General features: G+C 48.3%; 1 protein-coding gene across 14 annotated transcripts in view; it reads left to right on the top strand.

Moving 5' to 3' along the window:
• The first annotated feature begins 5804 nt into the window (after positions 1-5804).
• MBNL2 (muscleblind like splicing regulator 2) overlaps positions 5805-23615 on the top strand; it is a 300532-nt gene continuing 282721 nt past the window's right edge. For all 14 annotated transcript variants that reach the window (XM_082246638.1, XM_082246637.1, XM_082246635.1 and 11 more), the window contains exon 1: positions 5805-5883. The gene's annotated coding sequence lies outside the window, so the exon portion shown is untranslated. The remainder of the gene's footprint in view (positions 5884-23615) is intronic.

Raw genomic sequence — 23615 nt, 5'->3', positions numbered from 1 at the left:
CCTGTAGCAGTAAAGAGAAAAGGAAGAAAAAGACTGCAATCACTATGTGATTCTCATACCCTAAAGGGTATAACCGAGAGATAAGAATCGAAAATAAATAAATAAATACAATTAAAAATGAATGAAATTAAAATTAACATAGATAAATAAAAGTAATAAAAATAATAAAAATAAATGATATAAATGGAACAACAAATAATAGTAATAATGAATAAAGAAAAATGATGAAAATGTGGTGTGTGTGGTATCCGTCAGCTCAGGTCCGTATGCCAGGGCATCACATAGGTCCCCCATTTGTCCCAGGTGTGTTCCATATCCTCCATGGGAAGGTGGTATCCCTAATACATGAAACCATAAATCCTCATTATCCAATACATAGTTTATAGACAGATCATGGTATTACATAAACAGATGTACTTATCCTCAGAAAGTGAAGCAGAACAAAAAAAAAAAAATTTTTAATAAATTTAAAAATGTTATAATGCCAGGCTAATGTAATACCCTATTTAGATCCTTAACGGGACCAATAAGGCACAGACAGATGCTTTCAACCAGATTTACCCACTAATAGATTATCATAAGAAAGATTTATAACTAATAAATTTGTTTAACCCTGGAAATTTTGTGGCCTGTGAAGTCACTATCCATTTTGTTTCCAATCTCAATAATTTGTTTCCAATCTAAATAATTGGGGGTCGATTTCACCTCCTCTTTCATTTGTAGGGACGTGCTCTATGGCAAAGAATTCCATCACAGATAGATCAAAATTATGGTAGAGCCATAATAGTTCCTAATCAGATATACGTGATCTCGTATACGTTTCCAGAACGGTCTCCTAGTCTTTCCAATATAAAAAGCCTTACATTTATAAGTCATGATATAAACCACTCCTATTGTTTGAAAATCTATGGCGTACGGGGGAGTCCAAGGACATCCATTCTGTAAAGTTATGTTAATCTTGGGCTTCACCCATTCACAAAACTCGCACTTACTACAAGGAAAGGTCACCCTCGTCTTGCTTCTAATATCAGATAGTGCATGACACTTTGGAAGATGGCTTTTTGTTAGACGGTCCTTAAGAGACTTAGCTTTCCTATATGTAACCAAGGGTTTTGGACTTACATATTTACCAACACGGGCATCCTCAGTAAGAAGATGCCAATGTTGTGCCAAAATAGTATGAATTTGTGAATGTTGTCTGGAAAATATTGTAATTAACTTTGTGGGTTGATAAAGGTTATCATGTCTTTTTGAATGTAACAGGGATTGTCTGGATTGTCTGTCTTTTTGTCTAGCTCTCTTAAAGCGGAGTTCTGGCCTCAAATACCTTTTGTAACTAAAAATACCCCTATAATACTAATCCATCGCCCTTTACAGAACCGCTATTCTCATACTTACAAGGTGTACAGTATTGGATTTTAGTCAAAATCTTACTTTTAAAAACGCTGTCTGGGCGTGGCCATCTTGGATGTGGGCATCTGAAGCCGCAGTGTAATCTGCTGTGTCCTTCTTCCTGATTCCAGGGAGTGTTCTGGGAGTTCTTCCTGATTACAGCCTCCTAGGAGGGATGACAAACAGCTCCCAGGATGCAATGCAAAGGCGGAAGTGATGTCGGTGGCCGTGGGCACAGAGGGGGGAGAAGGAGGAAGCACAACCAAAAATGCCCTGAAAATAAGGTAAGGGACCCGCGAAAAAAATTGAAAATGCCCAATTGTTGATCAGCATAGCGAGCACTCCAGGAATCACTAAAGTTGCAAAATAGGCCAGAACTCCACTTTAACAGTTTTCTTCAAACAGGTCATTGTATAGCCTCGTTTGAAAAGTCTAGTTTGTAGTTATTTGGCCTGTGTTAAAAAGTCCTCTTCTCTGGCACAGGTCCTCTTAAGTCGGAAATACTGCCCATATGGGATAGTATGTACCAGAGATTTAGGATGGGCACTTGTGGCATGTAGAATTGTGTTGGCAGACGATGGTTTCCTGTACAGATAAGAGAAGAGAGCACCATCTTCATCCACCCCTATCTGAACATCCAGGAACATCACCTTTTCCTGGCTACATTCCATAGTGAACTTAAGATTGAAATCATTACCGCCTAAATGGTCCATAAAGGCATTCAACTCAGATCTTGCACCATCCCAGATCATGAAGACATCGTCGATGTACCTGTGATTTTAGTATAACTTTTTAACAATGTTTAAATAAAATTATTTTTTATTGTATCTATACTTGAGTTCCTCCATGGGGTTATTAGTGGCTACCTTTAAAGTCGCATTTCCTCTTCCACCTTTTCTGTCAATATTACATGGGGATGTAGAGCCCCAGTGATTTAAGTCCTGTCTCATATTTTTCTACTAAGTAGTTTAGAAGCAGTTGAGGTTAGAAGGAATTTTTTCAAAGCAAAAATTTGCGTTTAAGGGCATTTAAAACGCCAAATGCTTGTAACAGCATGTAAACGCTGTAACTCGTGTTTATTAGCCTTTTCACTTATAGGCATTTTCAATGGGGAATCATTTCTAACCATTTGCAATGATAAAAAACAAACTTTCCAGAACCCTTGTATATTGCGAGAGGGGAGGAGGGCAGTAAAGAGAGATTTTCCTGCATTGTAGGCATTTGGGAGGGTCTGAACACTGCAAAATGCGGCATATAAAAAAAAAAGACAAAACAGAAGTTTTTAACTGTCAGTTAGTAGCTATCAATTTCCAGTGTTCAGAAGAGGTTTTAAAACATCTTATGTACATAAACCCTTCAAGTGATTGTAAAGTCTTTTTTTTTTTTTTTTTAAAACAAACATGTTACACTTACCTTCTCTATGTAGCTGATAGTACAGAGCAGCCTGGATCCTCCTCTTCTCTGGTCGCTCTTCGGCTCTCCTGGCCCCTCCCTCCTGTTGAGTGCCCCCACAGCAGACAGCTTGCTATGGGGGCACCTGAGCCGAGTCACAGCTCCCTGTGTCCATTCAGACACGGAGCCATGACCTGGCCCCACCCCCTCTTTTTCCTGGTTGGCTAAATTATTTTAATTGACAGCAGCGGGAGCCAATAGTGCCCCGCTGCTGTCTCAGCCAATGAGGAAGGAGGTCCCAGGCAGCTTAGACACTCCTGCAACTTCGCTGGATAGAGATGGGGCTCAGGTATTAGAGAAGCTGAGGGAAGCTGCTGCACACAGATCAGAATGCAAAGAATGCATTAAGATAAAACAACTTTCTGCCTTTACAATCCCTTTAATCTGTGTGTACTGGGTGTATCACAGGACTAGAGTACATGATCTTAACTTAGCTTGGAGGAAATGAGTCGTGATTCGATTCAGTGATTTCAATCATTTCACTGAAGATGATTCAAATCACGGAAAATAATTACTTTGCCTAAGTCTAACGTAAATGAGGCCCCAGGGCACACAGCAGTGAGGAGAGTAGGGAGTAGAGCGGTGAGGAGAGCAGAGAGGAGAGTGGGGAGGAGAGTAGGGAGGAGAGCGGTGGAGAGCAGGCAGGAGAGCGGTGAGGAGAGCAGGGAGGAGAGTGGTGAGGAGAGCAGTGAGGAGAGCGGGGAGGAAAGTGGGGAGAGCGGAGAGGAGAGCAGAGCAGGGAGGACAGCGGTGAGGAGAGTAGGGAGGAGAGTGAGAAAGAAAGTGGGGAGAGTAGGGAGGAGAGCGGGGGAGGAAAGTGGGGAGAGCAGGGAGGAAAGCAGTGGAGAGAGTAGGAAGGAAAGCGGGGAGCACAGGGAGGAGAGCGGTAAGAAGAGCAGTGGAGAGAGTAGGGAGGAGAGAGGTGAAGAGAGTAGGCAGGAGAGTGGGGAGGAGAACAGGTAGGAGAGAGGAGAGTGGGGAGGAGAGAGGTGAGGAGAAGAGGAGAGAGGTGAGGAGAGCAGGGAAGAGAAGAGGCAAGAAGAGCAGAGAGGAGAGAGGTGAGGAGAGCAGGCAGGAGAGTGGGGAGGAGACAGGTGAGGTGAAGATAGAGGTGAGGTGAGGAAAGCAGAGAAGGCAGGAGAAAGGCGAGCAAGGAGGAGAAAGGAGAGAGGGGAGGAGAGAGGTGAGGTGAGGAGAGCAGAGAAGGCAGGAGAAAGGTGAGCAGGGAGGAGAGAGGAGAGAAGAGAGGTGGGGAGAGCAGAGCAGGGAGGTTAAGAGAGCAGAGAGGAGAGCAGTGCAGAGAGTAGGGAGGAAAATAGGGAGAAGAGCGGTGGGGAGAGCAGGGAAGAAAGTGGTGAGGAGAGCGGGGAGGAGAGCGGTGAGGAGAGCAGTGAGGAGAGAGCAGGGAGGAAAGTGGGGAGAGCGGAGAGGAGAGCAGAGAGGACAGCGGGGAGGAAAGTGGGGAGAGCAGGTAGGAGAGAATGGGAGAGAGTAGGGAGGAGAGCGGGGGAGGAAAGTGGGGGGAGGAAAGCGGGGAAGAAAAGTGGGGAGAGCAGGGAGGAAAGCAGTGGAGAGAGTAGGGAGGAGAGTGGGGAGTGCAGGGAGGAGGGAGGTGAGGAGAGTGTGGAGGAGAGCAGGCAGGAGAGAGGAGAGAGGTGAGGAGAGTGGGGAGGAGAGAGGTGAGGAGAGCAGGGAGGAGAAGAGGCAAGAAGAGAGAGAGGTGAGGAGAGCAGGCAGGAGAGTGGGGAGGGTAGAGGTGAGGAGAGAGGTGAGAAGAGCAGGCAGGAGAGTGGGGAGGAGAGAGGTGAGGAGAGTGGGGAGGAGAGAGGTGAGGAGAGTGGGGAGGAGAAAGGTGAGGAGAGTGGGGAGGAGAAAGGTGAGGAGAGAGGTGAGGAGAGTGGGGAGGAGAAAGGTGAGAAGAGCAGGCAGGAGAGTGGGGAGGAGAAAGGTGAGAAGAGCAGGCAGGAGAGTGGTGAGGAGAGAGGTGAGGAGAGTGGGGAGGAGAGAGGTGAGAAGAGCAGGCAGGAGAGTGGGGAGGAGAGAGGTGAGGAGAGTGGGGAGGAGAAAGGTGAGGAGAGTGGGGAGGAGAAAGGTGAGAAGAGCAGGCAGGAGAGTGGGGAGGAGAAAGGTGAGAAGAGCAGGCAGGAGAGTGGTGAGGAGAGAGGTGAGGAGAGTGGGGAGAAGAGAGGTGAGAAGAGCAGGCAGGAGTGGGGAGGAGAGTGGGGAGGAGAGTGGGGAGGAGAAAGGTGAGGAGAGTGGGGAGGAGAAAGGTGAGAAGAGCAGGCAGGAGAGTGGGGAGGAGAAAGGTGAGGAGAGTGGGGAGGAGAAAGGTGAGAAGAGAAGGCAGGAGAGTGGGGAGGAGAAAGGTGAGGAGAGTGGGGAGGAGAAAGGTGAGAAGAGAAGGCAGGAGAGTGGGGAGGAGAAAGGTGAGGAGAGTGGGGAGGAGAAAGGTGAGAAGAGCAGGCAGGAGAGTGGGGAGGAGAAAGGTGAGGAGAGAGGTGAGGAGAGTGGGGAGAAGAGAGGTGAGAAGAGCAGGCAGGAGTGGGGAGGAGAGAGGTGAGAAGAGCAGGCAGGAGAGTGGTGAGGAGAGAGGTGAGGAAAGGGGGGAGGAGAAAGGTGAGGAGGGTGGGGAAGAGAGTGGGGAGGAGAGTGGGGAGAAGAGAGGTGAGAAGAGCAGGCAGGAGTGGGGAGGAGAGAGGTGAGAAGAGCAGAGCAGGCAGGAGAAAGGTGAACAGGGAGGAGAGAGGTGGGGAAGCAGAGAGGTGGGGAGAGCAGAGCAGTGTGGAGAGCAGAGAGGAAGGCACCACCCTTCTATGAGTAGAGCCTGGCTCCAGTCATAGGGAAAGTTGACAAGTTTTCTTGTCCCTCCTCCTCTTCTCCGAATCTCCTCCCCTTTTACATGGCTCGCTGACACACAGAGACATACGCAGCTCCGCCCGCCTGTTCTCCTCCACTCTCAGCCCATCCATAGGCTGCACCGCTCGCCTCCTGTCAGCCCTCCTCATCGCTGTCACTCGCCACACATCTGCCTGATATCAGGTAAGCGCTCCAGGCCCGAGGCAGAGCTTGTCTGTGAGGCGGGAGGGAATAGTACGCCAGGCCTCGGCTCTGCACAGATTTCCATGTGTCAGCCGCTCCCTGTCCCACAGCTCCAGCCTGCCTGGGTGTCACTGCTTCCTCAGCCGCTGGAGGAAGAGGGGGAGGGGGTGCGGACCGAGCCCATCCTGCCTCGGTTTAGGGAAGGGCAACAACACCTACAAGTAGTTGGGGGGCCATAGGGCACCTATTACTGGCCTCACCCCCTCCTGTAAACACGAGGGGGGGTAGTGTTGTGTATATCTGTGGAGGTAGGAGAGGGCCACACTTGTGGATGAATCCTCTGTACTCCCCAGGGAGATGAGGAGACCGCACTGCTGACTGAAACATGCAGCTCATGGCCAGCTCCTGACTGGAAGGTTCTCTAAGTATCTCTATGTTCCCTGACTGCCTAATAATCTGCATACATTATGTCTGCTCCTGACTGGAAGGCTCTCTATGTATCTCTATGTATCTCTATCTTCCCTGACTGCCTAATAATCTGCATACATTACATACAGTATGTCTGCTCCTGACTGGAAGGCCCTCTATGTATCTCTCTATGTATCTCTATCTTCCCTGACTGCCTAATAATCTGCATACAGTATGTCTGCTCCTGACTGGAAGGCTCTCTATGTATCTCTCTATGTATCTCTATCTTCCCTGACTGCCTAATAATCTGCATACAGTATGTCTGCTCCTGACTTCCTAATATGTGTATGGGGCTTTGGCAAACGCTTTTCTCCTGGCAGGACAAATGCAGCTTCAAAAAGGCACCTAAGCTGTGTTTTTTGAAAATGTGTTTAGGTGCGTTAAGCAATATTAATTTTATTCTGGCCAATTGAAGCAAAAAACGTTAAAAGCGCTGTGACTGCATTCACACCTCGGCATTATGAATCGCGGACAGCTTTGCCATGATTCTGCTCAAGATTTCAAAGCGCCAAGGTGTGAATGACAAATCACAGAACGCACAATGAAGATGCCATTCATTTGAATGGCACCTAAAGTCGCATTTCCGTTACCCACCCCTGCAATTGTTGTACGATAAATTGTACTGCAATCGCGGCAACCTGCATCACGTAAAGCTTGTCATCCAAAAAAAAAAGTTCAGGAGCTACTTTTGGGTGACGAGCTTCATGCCATGCGGGTTGCCGCGATGGCAGTGATTTATCACACCAGAACCACACTGCAATTTTTAAGTATCATTTAAATGAATGGCGTGTCAAATGAGCGTTCTGCTAATTTTTCATTTAATCACAGGCAGAATCGCAGCAAATCTGCCCGCGATTCAAAACGCCTAGGCGTGAATGCAGTCTGAACGTGCTTAGGTGCAAAAACTGCCTATATGTGCTTGGACCCATAGGCTAACCGGTGGGGGGTTTACTGTGTGGACATGCTAATTTTTTTTTTCTGGGGATCTGCTGAAAAGACCGAACAAAACTGGGAACGTGTTACTCTAATCCTGTGGTCTCCAAACTGCGGTCCTTTGCTTGTCTTTATTCAGCCCATGGTCCAGTGTTTCTCTTACTGATGCAAAAGACACGGTTCCCCACCGCTGACGACATTGATGAAGCATGTTCCCCCCCCACCGCTGACAGCATTGATGGGGCACGGTCCCCCCCCACCGCTGACGGCATTGATGGGGCACGGTCCCCCCCCACCGCTGACAGCATTGATGGGGCACGGTCCCCCCCCACCGCTGACGGCATTGATGGGGCACGGTCCCCCCCCCCCCACCGCTGACAGCATTGATGGGGCACGGTCCCCCCCCCCCCCCCCACCGCTGACGACATTGATGGGGCACGGTCCCCCCCCACCGCTGACGACATTGATGGGGCACGGTCCCCCCCCACCGCTGACGACATTGATGGGGCACGGTCCCCCCCCACCGCTGACGGCATTGATGGGGCACGGTCCCCCCCCACCGCTGACGGCATTGATGGGGCACGGTCCCCCCCCACCGCTGACGGCATTGATGGGGCACGGTCCCCCCCACTGCTGACGGCATTGATGGGGCACGGTCCCCTCCACTGCTGACTGCATTGATGGGGCACGGTCCCCCCCCCACCGCTGATGGCATTGATGGGGCACGGTCCCCCCCCCCCCCCACCGCTGATGGCATTGATGGGGCACGGTCCCCCCCCCCCCCACCGCTGATGGCATTGATGGGGCACGGTCCCCCCCCCACCGCTGACGGCATTGATGGGGCACGGTCCCCCCCCCACCGCTGACGGCATTGATGGGGCACGGTCCCCCCCCCACCGCTGACGGCATTGATGGGGCACGGTCCCCCCCCCACCGCTGACGGCATTGATGGGGCACGGTCCCCCCCCCCACCGCTGACGGCATTGATGGGGCACGGTCCCCCCCCCACCGCTGACGGCCTTGATGGGGCACGGTCCCCCCCCCCACTGCTGACGGCCTTGATGGGGCACGGTCCCCCCCCCCACTGCTGACGGCATTGATGGGGCACGGTCCCCCCCCCACTGCTGACGGCATTGGTGGGGCAAGGTCCCCCCCACCGCTGACGGCATTGGTGGGGCATGGTTCCCCCCCCACCACTGACGGCATTGATGGGGCACGGTCCCCCCCTCCGCTGACGGCATTGATGGGGCACGGTCCCCCCCCACCATTGACGGCATTGATGGGTCCCCACCGCTGACAGCATTGATGGGGCACGGTCCCCCCCACCACCACTGAGTCTGAAGGACAGGAAACTGGCCGTTTTTGTTAGAAAGTTTGGAGACTGCTGCTCTAATAAATGTTTTTAATACAAACTGCTGAAGTACATGGGCCACTCATCATATACCAAAGGGCCACAGGTTGGGCCAGGGGATTAGAGGCCATAAAAATGTCAAAGGCCTGTAAAAGAAGTTGAGCTCAAGTGTGCATGAGGCCTAATAATCTCAATGCATTTACATGTGTTTTCTGGACTTCCTAATAATCTGCATGCATTTGTATATGCGTTCTTTCCAGACTTTATTATAATCCCCCATCTTCAGATAGTGTACATGTCACACAGATGTTCATGAGAGGCAATGTCTGGGTCACAGCAGCCAGTGTTTCTGCAAACAACTGGCTTCTCGCGGTCCTAGGATTTGCACCTTCTCCATTTCTGTCACAGTCATGACTCATCCTTCTCAACTTTAGTTTTCATCTCATTCCAAACACCAGAGCTAGAGAAGAGGGTGGCATGTCACTACATGTGTCAGAGCGTACATGAATATTCATTCCAGCTATATGTTGTTAATGCTGACTTCACAAGCTCTGGCTGTGGCTAGTAGTGGTTGCACTGAAAGAGTTTGATAAATTAGTGTTGGAGGAATGTGAATAGTCGCACGTTACTTCTGATTTTGGCACATTGCTTTTCGTTGATTATGTAGTGCCTATAGTTTATTAGGTGTAGAATCAAAGGTTTAGTGCTCATTCACAGGGCCGCAGAGGGTTAAACACTAAATAAATAAATAAATGAATATATTTCTGCACCAATTCTAAGGGCTGATTCAAAGGCATATAGAGGGTCATAACCCATGAATAGAGCGTATCTCTGCACCAATTCTAAGAGAGCATTTGTTGGGTGCAGTGATCTGTAAACCGTAAAAAAGTGCGTATTTCGGGGACACTTCCAAGTGCTCATTCACAGAGGTCTGTACACCATAAAATATGAGCGTATGTCTGCGCTACGTCTAAGTGCTCATCCACCGTGAAGTAGAATGCTGAAGACCGTAAAAAAAATGACCGCATTTCCACACTACTGTAAGGGCTCACTTGCAGGGGCACAGAGGGCTGTACAATGTGAAAAAGTGTATTTCTGCCCCACTCTAGGGGCTCATTCACAGGGGCGTAGAAGTCCGTACATAATAAATAACAAGCCTATTTCTGTGCCACTTCTATGGGCTCATTGACAAGGGCAATGAGGTCTTTATACCGCAATAAAACTAGCATTTCTCTTTCGTTCATTGACTGACACAGCTCATGATTCTTGTTAACCATTGGTTATACAGCCCCCCTACAGGAGTAGGACACTAGGCAGGAAAAAGCTTGACTACACCTATGGGCAGTCCTAGGGGGTATACACCCACTCTCAGCTATAGGCACCCAGTTTTTTTTCTGCCTAGTCAGGAATAAGCACCTAGTTCCTTGCTGGGAATCTCCTTTCCTGGCAATTTTTTCATCTTAAATTGAATTTTTTTCCTCCTTTTTATTTTGTTGCTGTGAGAACTACAATTAAGTGCCAAAATGGGCAACGAGCTAGATAATATAGATGCTTAGGCTTCCCCCAGTCTGGCCAGCGAGCGATCGCAGACTGCCGCTGCGTGCTAGCTTGGCTGGGTCATAGCCCCACTGGATGGGGGCTGGCCTGCGAGGTAGACGTCTGGCCTGAGTCGCAGTGTTTCCTTCTGGTCGACCGCACCCACATTACAAAGGAGCGTTGTCCTGTCCGGAGCGGTGCCCATCCTGTTCCTGGTGTGGTAAGTAGCTGTCCCCCCACCCCCTGGAGGATTTTGGGGTGGACATGAGCCCTTCCCTTGTATGGACTCCCCAGCCCCTCTAAAAAAATTCGGCCTCTGTGGGTCTTTCGGAACCCCCCCCCCCCCGGGTGAGGTGATGAGCTGGCTTTGCCACATGCTCTTAAAGAGGGCTGGATGGGATTGCTGCTGACTTGGTTTTCCTGGTGCCCAATGGTGGGTTGAACAGGGTTCCCTGCCATCCCGGGGGTCGGTGACTAGGGCAGGAATGTCCTCTGGGCTCCCTGTGGCGGTTGTTGGGCTGGGGGAGGGGATGTTTTTACTATCCACGTGTACGCGCCTCACGTGGCCGGATCCGGCTAAAAATTTAGGCCGCGGCTTTGCGGCCTACTCGTCGAAACCTATGTGAGGTGGCCCCTGTGTGGGTGGCTGAAGGCACCGCCTTCCCCTCCGCTCCCCCTGGGTGCTCGGCTCCATTGGGGCTTGCATCCTGGCTCCTGGGAACCCTCAGAAATTTAGGCCGCGGGCCTACTAGGCCATGCGGCCCCGAGTCGGGTGCCGCCGTTAGGGGGCGGTCCCAGTGCGTGTAGCTGAAAACCCCACTCTTCCTTTGGTCACCTGCTGAGTTGAGGATCCGGGCAATTGCGGCTGGGCCCCCACAACAATTTAGGCCGTGGCTTCGGACCTGCTAGGCCATATGGTCAGCTTGGCACTTCACTTGGTCCGGGTGGCGCTTCATTTTTAATGACAGTCTTGCCGCCATAATTGTGTGGGGCACCTGTCTTGTTTTAGCGAGGGTACCCTGCGTCCACGTCACGGCGGGGCGGTCCCCTTTTACTGGGGCTATGCCCTATTATGTCCTCTATGGAGGGCTCCAAGGGTGATCCCCTTGTTTTTTTGCTGGGTCCAATAGGTGGTCCATTTGTGGACCCTTGGCCGGTGTCCCCGTTGCGGGTTCGCAGTTGGCGGCCTCCCCTGATTGTTATGTTTTTGGGGAATAATCAGTATATCGCGAAACTACTGGGTCTGCGTCCACGCAACCTGAGTGCTCAGATAGTGAGGATGATTACTCTGCTCCTCTAGCCACGCTTAAATAGGCACTGGTGGATGCACTGTTTGTGTCAGTGCGTGAAACTTTAAAAATGGAGGTTGCGGCTGATGCCGCTTCAGGGGCACCAGTTCCTTTTGGCACCCACAGCCCCTCCAAAGCGGCTAGGGTGTTCCTCTTTCTGCTTACCTTGACAACATTGTTACAAACAGTGGGGTTGTCCAAAATGCAGTGGTTGCTAGGTCTATTTGCTTGCGGTATCCTTATGAAGGTTGGATGGTCCCACCTGTAGTGCACTCGCCAGGTTCCAGGTCAAATTGAGTTACCTTCATTCCGGTTGAGGAGTCCCCAACCTTTCAAGCCAAGCTACTAAAGAGGGTGGATGTTCTGGCCCGCCATATGTGCGCTGTTGCTGGTTCGGCTTTTAGGCCGGAAATTACTATTTCCCTAGTGTTGTGGGACCTGGATGACAAATAGCTTCCCTTTGTCTTTGCGGAGCTGGCGGACTGGTTGGTCCAGGGGCTACAGTTTGTCTGTAATGCCTCTTTGGTCGTGGCTCCTTTTGATTTCTAGGATGTCTGTATCAGCAGTGGTCCTTTGGGCTATTGTCTGGCTGAAATGCTGGTCTGCAGACTAAACTTCTAAGAAGACCTTATCTGATCTCCTTCTTGTAGGGTCACCTGTTTGGAGCTTCCTTGGATGACATCATTAAGGGTCTCTTCGGGGGGGGGGGGGAGGAGTACTCTTCTTCCGCAGGCTACCGAGGGCAAGGGGCCCCGTCGTAGATGTGGGTCATTTTCCTCAGCTCCTAAGCGGCCTCTTTGTCTCTCAGGATCTCAAGATTAGGGATCAAAAGTCAGGGCCTCCACCAGAGGTTCCAAGAGGACCTGGTCTGGCAAGCCATGAGCACGGGCTCTTCCAGACCTGCGGACAAGGCTGCCTCTGCATGAAGGGGCATCCTCACCCGTATCTGGGGTGGGGGGGGGGGCGTCTTCGCTGGTTTCTGGATCTATGGACCTCCTTGGTATAGGACACGTGGGTCTATGAAGTATTTCGGTCAGGCTTTGAGATCGAGTTCGGTCTTGTCTTCGGTAAGGTTTTTTTCCCTTCCAACCTGCACTTGTCCCCAGATCACTTACATGGTCTCTTTGGGGCAGTGCAAGACTTATTTCAAGGGGTGATTGTTCCGGTTTCCGACTTTGGAATATTTTCAAGGTTTTTTTTTTTTTTTTTTACTCAAACCTCGTTACAGTCCCCAAGAAGGAAAGCAAGGCATGTCCAATTCTTGACCTCAAGGCGCTAAGCTGCTTTGTGTGAGTACAGAAGTTCTGCATGGAGTCCATTCACATGACAGTGGCGTCCCTACTTTAGGGGGATTTCTTCTCACTTCTTTCTAATATATGCTGGTCGCCAGCACTTCCTCCGTTTTGCCGTGGATGAGGAGCATTAATAGTTTGTGGCGCTGACCCTTGGTCTCACCTCTGCACCTCGAGTCTTCACAGGAGTGCTGGCATTTTTTTGAGTCAGCAGGAGATCGCGGTCCTGGTGTACCTGGACGATCTTCTGCGAGTGGAGTCTCCCTGACTGCTCCGATGGACTACCGGATTGCTCTGCGAACTCTGAGGGAGTTTGGGGGATCGTGAACATTCAGGGGCCTGCTTTTGGTTCTGTCCACAAAAAATGGCCTTTCTGGGTCTGACTCTGGAGTCAGCCTCAGGCAGTGTTTCTTCCTCAGGAAAAACTTCAGACATTGAGGAGGCAATTCAGCTTCTGTTGTTCAGCAGACGTCATCACTCTGGGCTTGCATGCACATGCTGGTCCTGATGATGTCCACCCTCGAGGCGGTCTGTTTGCACAGTTCCACACAAGATCTCTGCTAAAGAGATGCTGATGAAATGGGGCAAGGATCCACAGTCTCTAGAGGTGGCTTCACTCTCTGGCACTTCTACAGGGAAAATCCTTCTCCTCCTGTACTGGACTGTTGTCTCCACGGATGCCAGCTTGTCCAGATGGGGAGGGGTCCTCAGCACAGACATGCTCAGGGGGTCTGGAATCTGGCAGAATCCAGACTGCCAATTAGTGTACTGGAACTCTGAGCGATCACACTTTGTCTGGCTAAGTGAACAATTGTCTTGAGGGGTGTCCGGTACGAATTAGTTCGGACAATGCCATGGCTGTGGTCCATTAATCACCAAGGGGGCACAAAAAGTGTCCTGGCGGGGCTCGGTAAGTAGCCGGCATTCTAAGGTGGGCTGACCGATTTGTTCCAGCCCCCTCAAACTTCTGCCACGACTCCTGTGCAGGATTCAGGCAGAAGGGATTCCAGGCATTCTAGTGGCTCCAGACTGGTCTCGCCGGTCATGGTATGCCGATCTGCTACAGCTGGTCGCCGATGCTCCTTGGGGACGTCCTCAGGGAGGATCTGCTGTCCCAAGGACCATTCTTCCATCCTGCTTTACAGTCGCTGGTTTTAATGGCTTGGCTGGTGAACGCCAGGTGCTGAACGGTGGAGGTTTGTTTGAATCGGTGATTCCCATGCAGTTAAAAGCTTGGAAATCTGCCTCTAGGAAGATCTACCATCGTACGTGGAAAATGTACATTGCGTGGTGTGAGTCTCTTGGGGTTCATCCTCGCTCCTTCTCGGTGGATCGAATCTTAACCTTCCTTCAACGGGGGATTGAACAAAAATTGGCCTGGAGTACCATCAAGGGCTAGGTATCGGGTTTTGGCGTTTTTTTTTTTTTTTTCCCCCCAATGGCCTTTGGCCACACACTCCCTGGTGCATACCTTTTTTTTTTCTTCAGGGTGTCTGACATTTGGTTACTACAGTGCAGGCTCCTTTGCTGCCCTGGAATCTTAGTGTGGTGTTTTTAGCTCTACTGAAGCTTCCCCTTATAATATTCGGGAGGTTTCCCTGCTTACGTGGCCCCAGAAGGTGGCCTTCTTTGGTGGCCATCACCCCTGCGTGCAAGGTGTCGGAATTGACGGGGCTATCCTGTCCACTTTATGGTGCTTCACAAGGATAAGGTGGTGCTTTTTCCTCTGTCTGTCATTCCTTCCTAAGGTGGTCTCTACCTGTCATTTAAATGAAGACCTTGTTTTTCCTTCCCTGTGTCCCAGGCCTAATCATCTGAAGGAAATTGCCTTGCATGTCTTGGATGTGGTCCAGGTAATTTTGACTTACCGTATCCATTTCTCTGATGTTCATTGATGGACACAGAACCCACCCCTATGTTGAGTTGGCTTTCTACTGACACCGCTTGTAACAAAACTGTGCCTATAGCTGAGAGTTAGTGAATACTAGGGATGAGCCTATCTCATTTCGGCCGATAATGGGTTAACATTGCCGAAAATAATGGCCGCCGTGGGGAAGGAGGAGGGCGCAGCGCAGGGCAGGTTTTTTAAAGTCCCGCCTCTGGCCGGCCGTCCGCCTCTCAATGACGTCCCTACTACGATCTCTGCATTAATGAAGGGACATACCAGGCGGGGGCGGGGCGAGCGGCCGCAATAGATAGAACTATGTGATCCTTCCCTGTCAGCTCAGCGCGACTATATGTGAATGAGAAGTGACCTGACACCGGGCGGGGGGAGCGGCCGCTATTAGCTGTAACTATGTGAAAGCTTCACTTCACTGTCAGGCATGTATCTCCGCTGGCAGGGAGGTGAAGCGCTCACATAGTTACAGCTAATAGCGGCCGCGCCCCCCCGCCTGGTGTCAGGTCAGTTCTGTTCTCATTCACACATAGTCCGGTTGAGCTGACAGGGATGGATCACATAGTTATATCTATAGCGGCCGCTCGCCCCTCCCTCCCGCCCGGTATGTCACTTCATTCAACACAGATCGTAGTAGTGACATCACCGGGAGGCGGTGCCGCCGGCCAGAGGCGGGACTTTTGAATGAAGGACACCCGAGGAGGGACGCTGAGCCAGAGGGGGGGGGGGCAGATGGGGGAGAGCTGAGGCAATATTTTTTCGCGCTGCTAGTGTCACAAATTGGTTTATGCAAGCTGCATTTGTTGCACCTTATTTCAGCTTACCAATAATATTTGTATTATGAAGCATGAGGGGTTAATGTATTGTCACTGCAGGTCACTGATGCATTAGTGATCGACCAGTGGCAGGTAATTAACCCCTTTGTGCTGCATTAGTGCGACCAGTATCAGTGTTATTTAAAACTGGTTGCACTGACACTGGTTGCACTAATGCAGCACAAAGGGGTTAATTAACTGCCACTGGTCGATCACTAATAGATGAGTGACCAGCAGTGGCAATACATTAACCATTGGTAATTAAATTAACCTCTTGCCAACCCGTCACAGTACGTATACTGTGACACGGTGGCAGCGACAGGTATATGTCGCTGCCTGTTTTTGGTGTATGTCCCTGTTCTATCTATTTTAAATTTTTTTGGGGGAAAAAGTCATTTTCGGTTTCGGTTTTCGGCCAAGGGCATCCTGCATTTTCGGTTTCGGTCCAAAATTTTCATTTCGGTGCATCCCTAGTGAATACCCCCTGGGACTGCCCATAGGCATAGTCAAACTTTTTCCTGCCTAGTGTCCTACTCCTGTAGGGGGCAGTATAACCAATTGTTAAGAAGAATCAGGAGCTGTGTCTGTCAATGAACATCAGAGAAATGGATTTTACGGTAAGTCAAAAATCCCATTATTTCTGTGCCACTTCTAACTGCTCGTTAACTGGGGCAAATCGGTATTTACACAGTAAATACATATTAATTCTCGCAGCCTTTTTGTACTACTCATTCACTTTACTAATGCCACCCATCTTAACCACACACCGACTGCGCTATAGCAAAATGACGGCTACAGCACAGTCGGCTACTTCTAGGAGGGTATCCTATGACGTGCTTCTGTGAGCACACCTGCTGCAGCGCCCTCTGTGATCGCTGTGTCCTCTGGACACAGCTGATCACAGATTGGGGTAAGGAGCCAATCAGCGACTCTTTACCACGTGATCGGCTGTGTCCAGTCGCAACTGATCATAATGTAAAGACACTTGCCAGTTTTGCCACTTGCATTCGTTTCCTTGCGCTGTCACAGCGTGCGGAGAAGGGGTAACTGGCTATCATTAAAGGGGACATCTCCACTATTAGTCAGGGCACTGATCATTCGTGTCCTGATGATCAGTGCAACCCCAACAGGGCTCATCAGTTCTACCTATGTTAAAGTCTGTTTTTAGTTTTCAGCAGCAGAGGTTCAGAGCTTTCAGTTCTACTTTCCTCCTTTTCTTTCCAGTTCTGTTATCAACCCCCCCCCCCCCCCACTCTCTGTTGTTGTTGTTTGTTTTCTTGCCATAGCCAGGGTACCATTAAAGCCCCTTTTCACACTTGTGTGACTTGTCCTGCGTCTTGGGGCTGCAAAGTCATACTCTTTTATTTCCAAGTACCATTCATATCTGTGCGATTTCAAGTCGCAACTACTTCAGAGTAGTCCCTTTAATACATTGGTCTGACTTTGATGCATTTTGAGGTCCATAGACATTGCTTCAAGTCCAGTCAAAATCATGGTAAAATTGTGACTCCTAGGTCGCACAAGTGTGAAAGGGGCCTTAGATACCTATTTGTGCTCAATCCCAGCTGCAAGTACAGATGTACATTCAAACACTGCAAATGCACGAACACTCAGACAGCCCTAGAGTTCGATCTTGACTGTCCTATGCCATCATCCTCTCGGTGCACTACTGCATACCGCTATTGAGCTAGATATTGACAAACTAATTTTCTGAACTGTTATTTATTTGCCAAGGATCCTGCAACTTGTTGCACTTTAAGGGTCCTTTCACACGGTCCACAACCACCGACGGACTCTGTTCCGCTCAGTGGAGATCGATCCTCCGATCCCCGCTGGGCAGGCAGATGGCAGCTCCCTCTCCGCTCTGTGTGCGGAGATGGAGCTGTCAAATCCCCGCTGTTCTCTATGGGGGAACAGGCGGTCCGTTCTCATCCAATCCGCTGGAACGATGGAAAATAGGGTTTCCATCGGTCCGGATTTCATGGATAGGATTGGAAGCGGATAGCAGCGGGTGTCAGCGGAGATGTCACTGCTGACATCCGCTGCCCCATAAGGATGCATGGGGCATCCGATCAGGTCCGCCTGAAAAACTGATCGGATCTGATCAAATCCTTCGTGTGAAAGGACCCTAAAGCTGGCCATACACTAGCCGAAAAAAACGTTCAAACTCATTTTTGAAAAAAGGAAAATCGGCCGTGAGAGCAGACGATCGTGCCATCATGTAATCGTTCAATGGACATAAATCAGTTTTTCGTTCAGTTTGTCACATATGCGCAGTGCAAACAGTTAGGCCGAGAAACGCATTAACCTTTCAATGTATTGTTCGTTCAGCAGAATTTTCCAAACTGTTCCTTCCATTTTTTGGCTCTGAAAATTTAAAAACGATTTTCTATTTGTGCCCATTAACTGGACGAAAAACGAATGATCGGACCAAATGACAGATTTTCGGCTAGTGTATGGCCATCTTAAGGCAGGCCATAGATTATGCTATTTTCTTGTTGCAGGAAAGAAGATAAATAAATCCCCCCCCCCCCCATCAACCTTTTTAGTGTTGATGGGAGATCCCTCCTGAAGCGGTATTGTGCTCTCCCCGCGGAACACAATGAGTTATATACACAATGAATATAGCCACCAGCAGTAATCAAATGCAGGTCCCTGCTGAACCAGCTGCGATTTGATCCATCTATGGCCGGTTTTAGATTTGTTTGTTTTTTTTTTTTTTTTTTTGGCTTTCAACATGAAGAAATATTTGGTGCATTGAACTAGTTTTCTGTGCCTCGAATACTTGGCGTGCCATCAATAGTTTTAGCTAGTTTGGTCTGGTTTTTCTTTTTTGGGGGGAAAATACCATATGTGCCATACCACACGATTAATATAGGTGATGATATTAAGTGGAATTAAACTTCCTATCTAAACTTTACCCCATATAAAATTTCAGGTCAAGTACAATATAAGTATAGCAGTCAAGTTCTGAAAAATAAACTTTTTTTTATTTTTTTAATCTGCGTTTACTCTGGATTATGTTTACCTGCACATGTTCAGTCCTTTGTTCTCAGCATCCCCATATGTTACTAATTTTCAGCTATTCTTCATATATCTAAATACAGTTTTTTTATATATACCACTCTGATTTAGGGGAAAGAAGCAATGTTTGATCTCAGCACAAATATATATGCTGCGTCATACAGATGACAGTCCTAAACTGTATTTGGAAAATTTAGCTCACAGCAGTTTGTAAGTTATGCCCTGGTGCTTCTAGGGTCACAGTCTGAATTCCTGCAAAAGAATGTCAGGCTGCTTTTGTGAAAGTGCTTCCCAGTGTTGTGGGATATGATAGCTGCTCTGCCAAAAGCTGAAATCTGTGCTACAAGCAAATGCTGCATTGCGTTTGGTTGTAAATTACCTGAGCCTTATTCAGAGTTTACTCTTTTTAAAGCAGATTATCAGCCAGATTTAATCCCGTTAATTATAAAAGATCATTAAATGCATATAACTACAATGAGTGCTTTAATCTGCCTAGATCAGCCTCCTTTGATCCACTGAAATGTGGCACTCAGCGGAATGGGAGAGAGGAGCAGCAGCCTGAGCCAATCAGCCTCTTCTGTGTTGAGGTGTATTTTTTATCCTGCTTTCCTGTACATGCTATCATGAAAGGGGAGCAGAGAGATGACCCCATCACCATGCTCATGCTTCTACTGTCTAAGCTTCAGGCTGTAGTAGGCTAGCAAGTAGTATTAAACTTTCAATTTTAAATTAAAGTAAATGTGAACCATTACCATGTAAATCAACCCAAAACATTTTGTATTTAGATATAAAAAGGAAAAAAAAAAAAAGAGAAATACCCTTTTCCCCTTTTTATTTCTTTAAAGTGGTTCTAAAGCCTCAAGATTTTTTTGCATATGGTAAAAAACCGACGCCCACCATTTTTCTTACCTGAGCCCGATCCAAATTCAGCGATGTGCATGAGAGCAGTGGCTCTTGCTGCTGTGATCAAAATACTGTGACACAGGAGAGGGGGGCAGGGACGAGTCCTGCTTTCTGTGTCAATGGCACACAGCAGTGAGATTCGTCAGTGGTGACATGTCCACAGACACCCATTGCTGTCTAATCCGATCCTGTCCGTGAAATTCAGACGAATGGTAACCCTATTTTCCATCCGTCTGGAGGATTGGATCTGATGAAAACGGACTGGCGGCCCATTTTTCATCCAATCTCCCCATAGAGGAGAGGGGGACACTGACAGGTCTGTCTGAGAGGATCAATCCTCTGCTGAGCAAAGCGGAATCCGACAGGCGGAGCGCCCGCGTAAAAGGACCCTTACAAAACAGTTTCAAAAGGAAAACGGCTGTCAATCTATCACCTACCTGGTGGAGATCGAGCTGTAGAGGGGGCTTCTCTTGCACCTCTTGTCCAACACCCCTGATAGAGATGTCAGGTAGTGTTGGACACAGAGTGGCACGAGGGCCGGTATAGCAGGTATCACCAGCTGAGGCTTGAAAGGAAACTGATGGCTGTGGATCACCAGACGGGCAACTGGAACTCTGTGATGCTGTATGAGAAGGCAGGAGCCGAGCAATGCAGGTACAGAAATGTAAGACAAGAGCAGGGTCAGGATACAAGCGGGAGTCGGTACAGTCGGGCAGCAAGGTACAAGAGCATGAGACAGGAGCAGGGTCAAAGCACAGGCTAAGGTCACAAGTAGGCAGGCGGGAATCCAGAGGAGAGTCAAGGTCAAGCTGGGTCAAACACAGGTAGGCAGGAAGCAGATCAGGGCACAGGTAAACAGGGAACAAGCTGAAAGACCACTCAGCAATGTGCTCCTGTCATTGCTCAGCTTAAATAGGCCATTTGGCGCCAGTGCGTGTGTACACGTTCGCGCATGCACATATGTACATTTCTTTTTGTGCCCATGCATGCATGCCAATGCATGTTTGGTTCCAGCTGAATATCTCTTACACAATCTATGTAATTGTGGGTAGAACAGAGGTGTGCTTTAACCACCGAAGCCTAAGGGCCACCTCATGCAGATATACTGCGGCAGGGCGGTGCCTTATGCAGATATAGGGCGGCCCTCCTGTGCGAAATAGCGTAACCCCCCACGACCCGCTGTCACTGGACACAGCGAGAGCCAATCAGCAAGTCGGGCGGACGCGATGTCCACTGGGACCCGCCGATCATTCACAGGAGAGGCAGAGCGGTGGTGTGCCTATTTAAACAAGGCAGACTGCCGTTCTGTCAGAGAGGAAGATGGAAATCTTATGTTTCTGCGTCTTCTTCCAGCTAAGCCATCCCCCACACAGTTGGAAAGCACTGCCTAGGAGCACACTTAACCCTTTGATCGCCCCTGATGTTAACACTTTCCCTGCCAGTGTCATTAGTACAGTAAAGGTGCTTTTTTTTTTTTTTTTTTTTTTTTTTAAGCACTGATCACTGTATTGGTGTCATTGGTCCCCAAAAAGGTGTCAAAAGTGTTAGGTGTCCAAGTTGTCTGCCGCAATATCGCAGTCCTGCTAAAAATCGCTGATTGGCTCTATTACTAGTAAAAAAAAAAAAATCCATAAAAATATCCCATACTTTGGTTTGCACAAAAGGTATACGCTTACAATCAGTATACGCTGATAGGCTGCACTGATTGCCCATCAGTGCAGCCTATCAGTGCCCATCAGTGCCGCCTCATCAGCGCACATCGGTGAAGGAGAAAAATGTATTTATTTTCAAAATTTACTCACAGAAAATAAGAAAAACCTTTTTTTTTTTTTTTTTTCAAAATTTTCTGTCTTTTTTCTTTTTTTATTGTAAGAAATAAAAAACCCAGAGGTGATTAAATACCACCAAAAGAAAGCTCTATTAGTGTGAAAAAAAAAATAAAACTTCATATGGGTACAGTGTAGCATGACGGCGCAATTGTCATTCAAAGCGTGAGAGCGCTGAAAGCTGAAAATTGGCCTGGGCAGGAAGGGGGTAAAAGTGTCCAGTAGGCAAGTGGTTAAATTGCTGTATTCAATTTTAAAATGATGGGTTTAATAATACTTTAACTGGTCTACCTATGTTCAGTTACCGGAGGGGAGATCAGCAAATGGATATTCACTAGTCTCCCTTTGTTACACACACCATGCCGGTCCTGGGTCTGCAGGTGACTTCAGCAGGCTTTAGAAATAACTGGGCAACTTTACAGCAATCCAAATCACACCTGGAAGCCCATTGGCAGCTGAGCAAATGTAAACATATACAGGCTGCTATAGCGGAACTGGGTTTAAAATCAGTTTACTAGCTGCAATTTTATAAATGGTGCTGATAGACAAGTCGGTATAGTTGCTTATTCGGGAGCTTTACTGCATGGTTCAACAATGTACCTAAAGAAGCAGAGTTATCATTACTGATATCTGTATATTGTGTAGTATAATGCATATACTTTGTAATATGGTTGCTATCCTACCAATCTACCTGTCACCTATTAACGCTGCTTTTAACGCTGCTTTTTTTAGGCTACTTACTTTGTTGGAATTGAAGTTGCTCTCTTGGCAACAATGATTGCTGCTGTTTTATGCATCAATAAATGTATTTGCAGATTCTTGCAGTTCCCAGTACAACTTAGACTGGGAAAGAGAGAGCTGCAGTACAGCGAGCCAGCTAAGGCTAGGTTCAGACCCATGCAGGTTGCTGTTATGTATTTTCTGGTGCGTTTTTGCTTTTTTTTTTTTTTTTTTTTTTTTTCTTTTACACGTTTTTTAATGTGTTTTTAGGAGGTATCTGTTGTAAAGCAATTTCTCCTGCATGACAAGCACTGCTTTTTCTTTATGCATTTCTGCTGCATTTACATTAAATTCTATAGAACCATAAACGTACCCTACTGCTGGCAAAAAAAAGCCCCTGACCCTTTTATAAAAATCCACTGGTTGAAAAAGCACAGACGTGAATGTGACCCATAGGAATTATGTTAAATTGACTGTAGTGTGTGTCTGCGACACTGAAAAAGCACCGCAAAATGCATAGGTATGAGCCTAGCAATCAAAAAACAAACACAAGGGCGCACGGGCCTAACACATTATCCTCCATAAAAGGCTTTATTAAATAAAGGAATAAAAAATACTCACAAATGAGTTCTTGGTAAATGCCTATCACAATACTAACTTGCCGTCGGCATCCGAAATGGAAGATGAACCTCGATGGCTAGAAATGGCTTGCGTGTTTCGAGGCCAAGCCTCTTCCTCAGAGCCTCATAGGTGTGAGCCTAGCCTTATTGCAGGACTTGACAAATTTGCTTTAAATCTAGAAGGTAGCTAGAAAAAAATTAAAAGTTAAGACAGTTGTGTTGTTTTTTTTTTAAGCATAGCGTTGATTGTCAGCGCCTAGGGCAAGGCAAGTAATTTGCGCCCCCTAACTCTAACTTACAGTGGCCAGCCAATAACCCCGACGCTGGCAGGCTGGCTGGAAAGAATGACAATAAAAACCTGTTATAGAGGGAAGCTCATTATTATGCCGACTGCATCGTGACTGTGGCATGTAAAACAGCCTCATCTGATGCCTATTGCAACTTAAAGTTGGCAGTTGGGTGGCAAAAACGTGGCTCTACCGCACATTTTTTACCACCCCCCAACGGCACATCTAAATTAAGCCTTAGTAATACTTTAACTAAAATACAAAAAAGGATGAAAGAATTATTCCAGTGCTGCTGATCTTTTGCTGCCTCTTTGCAGCCAATTCCTGCTTACATGTGTGTTCCCCATGGTGACTCCACTCATTCCTCTGGTACAGTTCCGTTCACCAAGAACTGCCATCCAGCTAAAAATAAAGAGCGGTAATTGTTTGCCAAGGTCTGAAGTCAGGTTCAGAGGCCAATAGTTATAGCAGTGGAGCAGCATCCACTGACACGGGACAGATATACACGCAGGTCACCCTGGCTGATGACACAGGTTCACATGAGGTGCAGGGTCTAAGTACTAACTGATATTCAACAGAGCTCCTGATGGTGGAGATGAGTTTTGCTGCATGTTATTACCAGGTCCTCAGGATTGCCCCACCAGAAAGTGGGCCAGCCGGGTTCCAGTATATGATAACCAGGTTGAAATCAAGCAGAAGTGTAGTCAGTAAACAAGTCAAAGGCCGGTAACGAATGGTAGCAGGTTGGGATTAAACAGAAGTGTAGTCGAG

Source organism: Pelophylax lessonae (genome assembly GCF_965119305.1).
Source record: "Pelophylax lessonae genome assembly, chromosome: 2".
Taxonomy (NCBI): domain Eukaryota; kingdom Metazoa; phylum Chordata; class Amphibia; order Anura; family Ranidae; genus Pelophylax; species Pelophylax lessonae.
This window is presented reverse-complemented; position numbering and strand designations above follow the sequence as displayed.